At 38.4% G+C, this 12,502-nt stretch overlaps 2 pseudogenes across 1 annotated transcript; one reads left to right on the top strand and one right to left on the bottom strand.

Annotated features, from left to right (window-relative positions):
- The first annotated feature begins 338 nt into the window (after positions 1 to 338).
- LOC116558944 lies at positions 339 to 1,235 on the top strand (annotated as a pseudogene). The gene has a single exon (XR_004272243.1). The product of XR_004272243.1 is annotated as a 40S ribosomal protein S2 pseudogene (transcript).
- A 5,114-nt stretch (positions 1,236 to 6,349) lies between these two features.
- LOC116558616 lies at positions 6,350 to 6,864 on the bottom strand (annotated as a pseudogene).
- Positions 6,865 to 12,502: the final 5,638 nt, after the last annotated feature.

Genomic DNA, 12,502 nt, shown 5'->3' on the forward strand with positions numbered 1-12,502 from the left:
CATTCATGTAAACAAATACTATGATGATGATGATGATATAAAAATATGGAGAATATTTAAATAGAGAAAGGTCATCAAATGGCATGCAAAGTTTGATTAAAATTGTTAAATGTATACAGATATATGTGCACATAATGTATTTTTTTGAATTACAAACACTAATATTTCTGTTATTTCTGTGTTCAATGGTGAGAGAAATTTTTATCTTTCTTTTCAAGCTTTTTTAATGAATCCTTTTTTTATGATAAATCTTCGCTTGATATTAGACAAAAGGCCAAGAAGCTTTATTTAGAAGACAAACCATAATATCTGAATCTAGAAACAATAATGACCTTCTTCTCCGATAAAACACCAAATGGCGGATGACGCCGGTGCAGCGGGGGTGGGGGGGCCTGGAGGCCCCTGGGTCCCTGGGATGGGGAACCGCGGTGGCTTCCAGGGAGGTTTCGGCAGTGGTATCCGCGGCCGGCGTCGCGACCGCGGGGCTCGCAGAGGCAAAGCCGAGGATAAGGAGTGTATGCCTGTCCCCAAGTTGGGCCGCCTGGTCAAAGACATGAAGATTAAATCTCTGGAGGAGATCTATCTCTTCTCTCTGCCCATCAAGGAATCTGAGATCATTGACTTTTTCCTGGGGCCTCTCTCAGGATGAGGTTTTGAAGATCATGCCGGTGCAGAAGCAGACCCGTGCTGGCCAGCGCACCAGGTGCAAGGCGTTTGTTGCTATTGGGGACTACAATGGTCACGTCGGTCTGGGTGTTAAGTGTTCCAAGGAGGTGGCCATTGCCATCCGTGGGGCCATCATCCTGGCCAAGCTCTCCATTGTCCCCGTGCGCAGAGGCTACTGGGGGAACAAGATCCGCAAGCCCCATACCGTCCTTTGCAAGGTGACAGGCCGCTATGGCTCTGTGCTGGTGCGCCTCATCCCTGCGCCCAGGGCACTGGCATTGTCTCAGTACCTGTGCCCAAGAAGCTGCTTATGATGGCTGGTATTGATGACTGCTACACCTCGGCTAGGGGCTGCACTGCCACCTTGGGCAACTTCGCCAAGGCCACGTTTGATGCCATCTCTAAGACTTACAGCTACCTGACCCCCGATCTGTGGAAGGAGACTGTATTCACCAAGTCTCCCTATCAGGAATTCACGGACCACCTCATTAAGACCCACACCAGAGTCTCTGTGCAGAGGACCCAAGCTCCAGCTGTGGCTACAACATAGGGTTTTTATACAAGAAAAATAAAGTGAATTAACATTGCAAAAAAAAAAAAAAAAAGAAAAGAAACAATAATAAGCACAATCATTCTTTCTTTATATTTTTTTCTTAATGTCTAATCATTTGTGTGGATGCAAGTCCTAACAGCCTCATTTTAAGCATGAGTGTCAGTGTTTGTCAGGGAAGTTTCATGCGTTTCCATTTTGATTTTATAAGGAGTTGAGTTAATGGACTCATTTACTTTACATTTCAGGACGTATGCATTAGAAACATCTTCCCTAAGTTCATTTGTCCTCTTGTGCCAAGGATGGTGATGTTCCACATGTCTGTGGACCTTGCCTTTTGTAGGTATCCTCAGAGATAGAGACCATTTTTAACGATGACACACATTTGGTTATATATGTCAAGGTAAATTCGCTTCAAAATTCTCAATCTTTTATAACAATACCTCATATATATGACGTAAGCATGATGAGACACAGATTCAGTATCTTACGAGATAGTTTTATTCTATAATAGGTTCTCATGCATGTTATCAAATGATCACAATAAAGATGTATGCATTTAAGAACCATTTTTCTGTGCAATAGAATTCAGGCACTATAGGAATCCTAGCTACTCTGAAGGCTGAGGCAGGAGAATCGCTTGAATCCAGGAGGTGGAGGTTGCAGTGAGCAGAGATCGCACCACTACACTCCAGCCTGGGAGACATAGCAATACTCCACCTTAAAATAAAATATAAAATAAAGCTACCACCTTTTGGAAAGGAGATTTTGTCTGATACGTAGCTTTATTTCTTCACTTAAGATAATAAAACTGTTTTGAAATTGTTCATTCTATCGCGATGGGACAAGGGAGAAATAAAGCAACACGACTGTGGAAATTTCCCTCAATAAAATGAACAAAGCATCCATGGAAATGGTGACTTGCTCTAGAGAGGTCTTTGGGTTATGCCCTTTCTTTGCCAGTATCAAAATCTATATATTTCACTTCACCCATTGCCAAAAAAAAAGTGGGGGGAAGGAAATAAGAGGCCACAAAAAATGAAAAATTGAAGATGAAATATACATACATGTAAAATCTCATTGGATGAAACATACATAAATAGTGGGAAACGTCATTTTAATTACTACCTTGTGAATACAAAAGTCTTTGACTCAATACTAATGATCTTGATACTGGCACTGAACCATAACTAATGTCAAAAAATTGCAAAAATTCAAAGAACATCACCCATAATATCAATGTGTCCTAAATCAAGGTCATTCTCTATTAACGAGGATTTTATCCACTTACATAATTTATGTGTAAATGAAGAATATGGATGCTTTATGTTTCTGAAGGAAAGAAACTTCTACCAATTCCAAGTTTCTGATCCCAGGCAGTAGTTTTATTAATATAATACCAGATGATATCATATTACCAAAAAAAATCTCTTGAGAGTGACTTGAGACCTGCACCTCTCTGTAAGAAAAGCCAACTACTCCTTTTCACACTTCCTCCTGAGCTGGATAAAAATTATCCATCTCCAATTTATCAGCAAATACATTATAGTTCTGGAACCAAGGGTAAAAGAGGCTTTTCCTTAAATTGGCAGCTCTCAGGGCACTGGTCTTTTCTAAATTTTCTTTTAGAAAATTTAGCCCCCATTACCTTTCTGTGGATCCATTTGAAGATTTTATCTGAAGAAGCAGTCTACTTGCTGTTGTCTCGTCCTCTTTTACCTTGGGTTACAGGGTCAGTTTTCTATTTTCAATTCCGTGGAAATATGTGTCTTTCAAACCAGTGTCAAGATACTCAGATGGAGTCATGGGAAAGGGTTGAGTGGAGTCACCTAGACTGATGCTGTAGAACTTCAGACACGTTTTCAGAAAAGATGGCTTTGAATGTTAGGTAGGCTAGACTGGTGAACTGAGTGAACAAGCCTCCCTCAACTTCTGCTGTCATTTCATCTGGTTTTTTTAAAGATCCACTGCAAAGCTGCCAGAGCTTTAACAGCTAATCGACATTAACAGCAAGTGTGAGGGAGTCAAAAGACCATTTATTAAATCACTAAGATCAAAGAAACGTAAGTTCGATGTGCTGAGGTGCCTACTGTATGACAGGCACACACAATCTCACTGGTTAATTTCTCACTATAACCCTATAATTTTTTTAAAAAAGTATTTGTTCCTATTATATAGATGAGAAAACTGAAGCTCAGAAATGGTGTAAAACTTACCCAAAGTCACCAAGCTTCCAAGTAAGCGGCAGAGATGGGGTGAAAATTTTGTTTTGTTTGTCGTCAGGTTCCCTGCTTTTTTACAATCTACCTAAGAAGGAATGATATTCCAGCACATGAAGTTCTGTGTTCTCACTGGGAGGTCAGATAATAAAGAAATCACTGAACCTCTGAATTAAAGGGCTCAAACAGGGTCATTATTGTGAAGAACTGAGGAAGTTATATCCTGCAATGAATAATTCTGTGTATTGTGGTTTTCTAATAGGAGGCACAGAGGCAGAGCAGAGGTGAAAGACAGAAGTGGGGGACAAAATAAAGATAGGAGTTCAAAAGAAGAGGAGGAAAAGTCATACAGTGGAGGAAGAGCAGCTTAGAATGTAGTATAAACAGATAAATGCAGACCAGCTCAGAACTGTGTTTTCAGCCCTTATTCAAATGCAGCTGGTTTCAGGCTGCAGGTAGTAATGGCCAAGTTTTCACCTTCACATTTATACCCAGCTTTTCCCCAAGAAGATCATTCTTTGAGCTGAAAGAAATAGGAGTCAGAAGCTGTGCAGTGGTGCATGCCTGCTCAGCTTATTAAAACATAGGAAGAAGGCAATATTTCACCCCCCAGAAATAAAAAAAGATAGACAAGTGAGAGCAGCTAATCCATCGGAAGAAATTAGCAGGCAGAGTCTGTAGCTGTTTGAAATGATGAACGAGGCTGAAATAGCTACACAGGCTAACATCCAGTGGGATAATTACTCCAAGCTCTCAGGCTAAAATCTGTCTTGGAGGAACTGGGAGGCTTTGATGACTCAATTTCAGTGGGCATGCTTATGAAATACATAGTAAAACCTATTAAAATTGAAATTGTTCTTGGTAGGTATTCTGTGACTAGGCTGCTGACCCTGTCAGGCAGCTTTTAATAAGGTACACACTATTTTTATTCTCAAAAGTGGCATGTACTTTAGCTGCCCACATACTCAGTTTTAACCCTATGACAACTTGTTCCAGGATTTGTCCACATATGTGTACTGAGCGTACTTTTATTATTCTTAAATAAAATGGTGAGTTTCTGAATGAACGTGGACATTGCTGGCTTTTGCTATAACAAAAGCTGCTTCTTCTATTATTCTATTAACTGGTTTTCCAGCTTCATATTTGTTATTTGTTGACAAGATTGATCATATTTAACATTCATGGAAACATATATAAATGTTTTCTTTATGCATATTTGCCAATCTAAAAAAAACCTTTGTTTTCCCACTGGTGGTTATTGTGTTATGCCATGACCATCATTAGGCTATTCACGTGGAATATATCCAACTGTAATCCAAAATAATCCTTGCACTTCTGAATGAATTAGAATTGACTAGATTCCACTATCTACATGCCTAGGCATAATTGTTTTAAGAAAGTATCAAAGGTAAGGAAGAAGCTAGAGGATTTCTGGGGCCATACTACTCAAGTGTGATTTCCAGAACAGCAAATAGGTGTCTGGGAGTTTGTAAGAAATGCAGAATCTTAGGCCCCTCTAATTCTATTGAATTAGAATTTGCATTTTTACAAGATTCCCTGGGTAATACACATGCATTTTCAAGTTTGAGAAGCACAGAATTCTCATGCACAACTGAGTCAAGATTTCTATGATCATTTATCTTTCAAGCAACTTTGTGCTCAGCCAAACCTTTTTCAAAACATATTTTGAGGGACAAAAGTCTCTGTGCTCTTAGAGATGTGCCCCCAACGATATTAAGTTCTTATTTGTTCTTTTTGGTTTTTTGTTTGAGATGGTGTCTTGCTCTGTCGCCCAGGCTGGAATGTAGTGGCACAACCTCAGCTCACTGCAACCTCTGCCTCGCATACTCAAGGGATTCTCCTACCTCAGCCCCAAGTAGCTGGGACTATAGGCATGTGCCACCATGCCAGGCTAATTTTTGTATTTTTTGTAGAGATGGCATTTCATCATGTCACCCAGGCTGGCCTCTAACTCCTAGACTCAAGTCATCTGCCCATCTTGGCCTCCCTACATATGGGGATTACAGGCATGAGCTACCAAACCTGGCCTAGTTTCAGTCCTTTTCAATGAATATATGTTACTGATTTATAAAGCCTATAGTAATAGAGCCTCTTCAGTTTATCCTTATGGATATATGTCTGAGCCCATCCTTTTTCAAGCTTCTTCCATGCTATACATCCCATACCAACACTCATCACCCTTGCTTCAATTTACCTCCAAATCACTCTCCCTCATTCCACAGGCTGATTCATCCAACACTATCACTTAACCTTCACCTTGACTCCTTTTTAGCTACACATTTTTATGGCCACTTCTTGGAATTTTTTGGCATTTGTTTTTATCAGATCCATAATCCTGGAAGTCTTAAATTCTCTAACCATAACCACTTGGCCTTCCAGCGGTCTCTGCAGTCTACTGCATGGAGACCTCCAATGCCAGGAATTCTTCTTGGCCTCTTCATTTTAAACTCAATCTGGACTCTGTGGTTGATTACAGGAACTACTATGAACTTACTTTCTCACTAGCCTCTCAATTTCCTTTCACATTTGAATCTCTTGCACCAAGCCTCCCAAATCCAAGCTCTGGATTTAGGTACCTGCTAGAGGAAAATCAAGCAATCACACAGTTCTGGCAAGTGTATAACTTCAGATCTCTGCTGCGACTGTTACGTGGTTTGACAATGTTAGAGGAAAATCAAGCAGTCACACAATTCTGGCAAGTGTATAATTTCAGATCTCTGCTGGGACTGTGATATGGTTTGGCTGTGTCCCCACCTAAAGCTCACCTTGAATTGTAATAATCCCCATGTGTCAAGGACTGGGCCAGGGGGAGATAACTGAATCATGGGGATGGTTTCTCCCATACTGTTCTCGTGGTAGTGCATAAGTCTCACGAGATCTGATGTTTTTGGGGTTTTTTTTGTTTTGTTTTAAAAGTGCAGTATTTTTTATTCACTGATAAACTAAAAGCCAATTTCTTGGTATTTCTCATATATACTTCATTTATTTTATTAATAAGCAAAGCCCTGTAAGGGAAGCCTTTGCTTAGCTCTCCGACTCTGATTCATCTTCATCTTGACTAATCTGGAAGTAATGAAGTTCCTAAGTCTCCTTGTCAGATGCAACCACCCGAAGCCAATCACAAAGATTGTTCTTCTTAAGGTATTTCTTGGTAAGGTATTTCAAATACCTTTTGCAGAACTGTTTCTCAGAAACAACAGTGATATTATTCTTGAAGCCTTCAACGTGAACAACATTCCCGAGATTTCCAGTTTTGCCATTAACTTTAACCTTCTCCCGTAGAAATTGCTCAAAATTTCCAGAATCAAAAATTCCATCTTATACTGGATAAGTAAGGTCCAAATTAAACTTCCAGGTGGACTTCTTGGGCTTCTTGTCTTTCTGCCAGGCCATGTTGCAAGTTGGCTGCATGGGCACAGAGTGAGATCTGACGTTTTATGAATGGGAGTTCCCAGGAACAACTTCCCTTGCCTGCACCATGTAAGATGGGACTTTGCTCCTCCTTGCCTTCTACCACGATTGTGAGGCCTCCGCAGCCATGTGGAACTGTGAGTCCATTAAACCTCTTTCATTTATAAATTAACGCAGTCTTGGGTATGTATTAGCAGTGTGAGAATGGACTGACACAGACTGCAACACCACTTTTATTCAAACATTTTCTTGTCTTTGATCAATCTACTCTCTCATTTCCTTCAACATACCAAACCTTTGCACCATCCTTCAATGCTCTTTTTAACCCTTTCCTCTGCCCAATCTTCAAGAGATTATTATATTTACTACTGCATACATAAAATCAAGGCATTCTATTCTCACTCATTCCTATCATTTTTCTTTCAGTTTTAGTGAAAAGAAAGTCTCCTTTCTCTTCAAGCCCTGTCAGTGTTCTTAACCCCTTCTCCTCCTGCCCTCTCCCAGACAAAAACAAAGAACTGACCTTCTCATAGCTGTCAATCTTCATTGTAATTCTCCCTTTGAATTGAAAATTCTCTGTAGTTTTCATTTTATATTCTCAATGTGTAGTTCAACCTCTGCATGTCTGACTTGCGTCTCCTGATTGCACTTTTCAAAAATTCCACCTTCTTACTGCCAAATAGGCATTTTATTGTATTTCTCTATGGCATTTGATACCTGTGTCTATTTTAGTAGCACGCAAACTCTCCATTCTGCTGGCTGTCCTCCCTTCTCTGGCCATGTCTTCCTTCTTGCTCATAAGCTCCTCTTTCTTCTCCTACCTTTAAATGTTGGCTTTTATGTAACACATTTATCTCAAGGCTTAACTGGCTTGTTATATTGTTCCTGAGCGACCAGATTTACCCCCATCTCTTGGTTTCGGCAACTCCCTGTATGCGAATAACGCATTCACACCTTTAGACCAGACCTTAGGTTCATTTATGCAAATCCCCTGCTGGATATGTCAATCTAGATATTACTTGAGCACCCAAAACTCAATGTCCAATAGAAACCTGTCTTTTCCCCAAACTTCTTCTGTATTTCCAATCTTCCTTCATGGTACCATCATCCACAACAACCCCAAAGATATAAGTTATTCTTCATTCCTCCTCAAACAATCAATTATCAAGGCCTTAAATATTTCTAAACTCTAATTTTTACTTGCTCTTCCTACGAGTTTAAGTCATTTTCTCTCATGAAGATTTTTACAAAAACCTCCTGCTTCTATTCTTGACTTCTCAAACTCAACTTTCCCAAGTCTGGCAGGGTCCAATATTCGTTAAGTAATTTATTTCACAAATAAATAGTATGGGCCACAAATATTTATATTTATAGTATGGGGAAAGATTATTAGTGACTAGGATGGTAGCAATATACAATTTAATACTATATTAAATTCTATAGATTTCTAATTTAATATTATATTAAATTCTAGCAGGTGTTGGCCATTTGTTTTGAAAATTCTAGCAGGGGTTGGCCATTTGTTTGGAATCAACCACATTCTTATGTGGTTGAAAAAAAATGTTGCCAGGTGCGGCGGCTCACACTTATAATCCCAGGACTTTGGGAGGCTAAGGCAGGAGGATTGCTTGAGCTCAGGAATTCAAGACCCGACTGGGCAACATAGCAAGAACCCGACTCTACAATAATAATAATAGCCAGGCATAGTGGTATGTGCCCATAAGCTGAGCTAAGAGGATCACTTGAGCTTAGGAGGTCGAGGCCGCAGTGAGTTATGATCACACCACTGCACTCCAACCTGGCTGACAGACTGAGACAATGAAGAAAGAAAGAGAGAAGAAGGAAGGAAGGGAGGGAGGGAGGTAGGGAAAGAGAAAGAGAGAAAGAAGGAAAGAAAAGAAAAAAGAAAAGAAAAGAAGAAAAGAGAGAAAAAATTAAGTGACACATGAAAATTCAAATTCAGTGTCCAAAATAAAATTTTGTTGGAATCCAGCCATGCTCATTCATTTATGTGTTGTCTATGGATGCTTTATGCTATAACAGCAGAGTTGAATAGCTGTGATACAGACTGTCTGGCCAGGCTATCTGGAAATTCAGACATCTCAAAGTATTTACTATCTGGCTCACTACAGACAAAAATGGTATCTGCTTATGGCGTTTCTAAAATCAAATCATACAGTAGCCGCAAAGAAAAGAAAAATGATTTCAAGGTTTTTATAGTTTATAGACTCTAAAATGCTTATTTTATATATCTTCAAATAATACTTAGTTTACTAGACTTTAAATATAAAAGTTACCTCTGTAGTTAGTTAAATAAATGTTTGTTGAGTACCTATGTGTAGCAAGTACTTTTCTAGGCACTGAACATACAAAGATATTAAACATAGGCCAAAGAGCTAGAAAAATAATCTCCGTAAAATTAACCAAGATTATGGAAAAGTTTACAAAAGATTAAGGGTTATGAAAGACAGGAAAGGCCTTAGCCAGGCAGGAATGTTCAGGAAAGTCTTCCTGATGGAAGGCAGCACTTAACTAGAACTGGAAACAGCATGTTCTCACTCAACCCAGTTACTCTAATAAAAGTAATTCATTTGTTATATTCATTTATTCTTGTCCCTAAGAAGTCATAGGAATTATCTCTTTAAAAAAATGATAACATTTTAAATATGTTGAAACTAGACAAATCGGAAAACTTTCATTACTTCACAACTGTTTGAAGACTAGTATTTTCACCAGGTTAATGGCCATTGCCATTTGAGCCTGCAATCATAATGGATATGGAAAATAACATAAATCTGATGAATGGCGCAGAACGCAAATATTTTATACTTGTTCACTGGGTATGTGTGTCAGATAATTGTACATTTACTACTCTCATATCTCAATTAATTCATTCAGGATGACTGGATATTAGTCAAAATTAAAAAATGCAAACACCATAAAAATGTTACCTGAAAGGGTATTTCATTACCCGTAGAATGTAGAAGACATTGCTCTCATTAGCGTCTTCTACTAAATTAGGGATTTATGCTGTTGGACTATTTGTGGCTTAGTCAAAGCTCATAAAATAGAGAGTAACCAATAATGGAGAGGAAGGATTTATTAGCAAAGAGCCAAGTCTCCTGTCCTTGTTTTATGTCATGTTGTCAGAAATTACTTAGACACATTTTTTCATATTTCCTTCAGGAAATAGGAGAGAACATGTATTTTTAAAAAGTCACTGACTTTTTTAAAAGAGTAGATTTAAATGTAAAGACCCTCAAGCTTTTATACTGGCCACGAAAATTTCATTTGCACTGATCCATGTACCAGCTGGAGAGACCCTTAAGTAACATGATTTTTTAAATTATTTATCATTTCTTCCCTGGGTTATACTTGCTAAGTCCACCATCTAGATGAACTTAAAGAGAAGCTGAATTCTTGACTGGAATGCATGTTAGCAGACAAGATCAGAACTGGGAAAGAGTCATAATAAGTCATCCAAAATACTGTGCTATTAATCACCTACCACAGTGGACAGTAACAGCACGTGAGTCTGAGCATGCTGAGTGTTTCCATATGTATCATTGACTTTCTCAGGCCCCATCAGTTTCCAACACTGAAGCTTTGCCTATGCAATATGGATATGTTGGACAAATGGACAATGACTTGCTTAGAAATCAACAGAACTTGAAGGCGGGATAGATATAAAGGTTACAGAGGAACGAGTGATTGAGAATGACTGTGAAAGTCTAACTGACCATTCTAATTCAGTAAACATTTATTTTATAATTTCTTGATACTATAGTTTCCCAGGCTTTGTCTAAAGCCAAGACATTTAGGGATATTTAGGTAACACAGTTTATATATATATATGTATATTTTTTCATTTTATTTTAAATTAAAATAATTTTTAAAGCGTCTTCTTTTTTTTGGAGACAGAGTCTCACTCTGTCACCCAGGCTGGAGTGCTGTGGCACGGTCATGGCTCACCACAGCCTTGACCTCCCAGGCTTATGTGATTCTCCCACCTCAACCTCCTGAGTAGCTAAGACAACAGGTGTCCACCACCATGCCTAGCTCATTTTGTATTTTTTGTAGAGACGGGGATTTTCCATGTTGCCCAGGCTGGTCCTGGACTCAGTGACCTCCCAAAGTGCTAGGATTACAAGCATGAGCCGCCACACTCGGCTGGACTTTCTATATTTTTAACAGACTAGTTTATTTCAATTTTATTACAAAGGATGCTTTTACTTAAAACATAATACAGAATATAATGTGTAAAAATATTATATCCTCATTCAAAAATACATTTATTTTTATTTTTTTAGCGATGAGGTCTCACTGTGTTGGCCTGGCTAGAGTGCAGTGTCTATTCTCAGGTACCATCATAGTGCACTGCAGCCTCAAACTCCTGGCCTCAAGCATCCTCTTACCTCAGCCTCCTGGGTAGCTGGGATTACAGGCCTGCCTCATTATGTCTAGTAAGAAAACATTTTAAAAACACATTCATGCCTTAGAAATAATATTACGTATCATATGCCTTGGAAATAATAGAATCTAAAGTACATATATCCTTTAGTAAAGAATAGCATAGAATGCCATAACATTTATAGCATCTTTTAAATTAAATAATTTAATTACCTTTAATTTTCTAACTCAACCTTAATTTAATAATTAAAATGTTTTAAAGTACATAGAAAATATTGGCCCTGATTCGTGTGATTTAAGTTGCAAACTTGAGTTTTAATTTTAAAAGTTCTAAGATCTGGCCGGGCACGGTGGCTCAAGCCTGTAATCCCAGCACTTTGGGAGGCCGAGGCGGGTGGATCACGAGGTCAAGAGATCGAGACCATCCTGGTCAACATGGTGGAACCCCGTCTCTACTAAAAATACAAAAAATTAGCTGGGCATGGTGGTGCGTGCCTGTAATCCCAGCTACTCAGGAGGCTGAGGCAGGAGAATTGCCTGAACCCAGGAGGCGGAGGTTGCAGTGAGCTGAGATCGTGCCATTGCACTCCAGCCTGGGTAACAAGAGTGAAACTCCGCCTCAAAAAAAAAAAAAAAAAAAGTTCTAAGATCTTAGAAATATCCAATGGAAGTATCATTCCTTGAAACAAAAATATTTATTCAGTGCCTATTATACATAAATTAGTGTGATAGCTAATTGAATATACACAAGTGTCTGAAGTTACATATCATCTAGTGATAGAACAATTCAAATGGGATGTATTGGACCGAATATAACAATTAGGTAGGCTTTTTCTCTGTCAGAATTGCAAAACTTATTTACTTATTTATTTAGTTATGTGCTATCTTAAAATTTAATGTTTTATGCAATACATTATCAAATATATTTACACTCTAAAAAATGTGTTCACTTCATGTAAGAATATGCTGTGTTAATATCCTAATATATGATGTTATGATTTTGAAGGCTTAAAAAATACCTTTATCATAAAACTAATACATATTAATACTAACAAATAATAATAAATGAATAAAACTTTGCCTTTCTAAATAAAACTTATACTGGCAGCTGATTTCATCCCCAAGTGTCTTTTTATGCTTTAATGACAGAATAACTTTCTGATATGACACTTTCAGGTTTTCTCTCTCCTACTGTAGCCTGCCTTTCATTGCTTCATAACATCTT

The sequence above is a fragment of the Sapajus apella genome, unplaced genomic scaffold (assembly GCF_009761245.1).
Source record: "Sapajus apella isolate SASKATOON/1434 unplaced genomic scaffold, GSC_monkey_1.0 scaffold22, whole genome shotgun sequence".
NCBI lineage: Eukaryota > Metazoa > Chordata > Mammalia > Primates > Cebidae > Sapajus > Sapajus apella.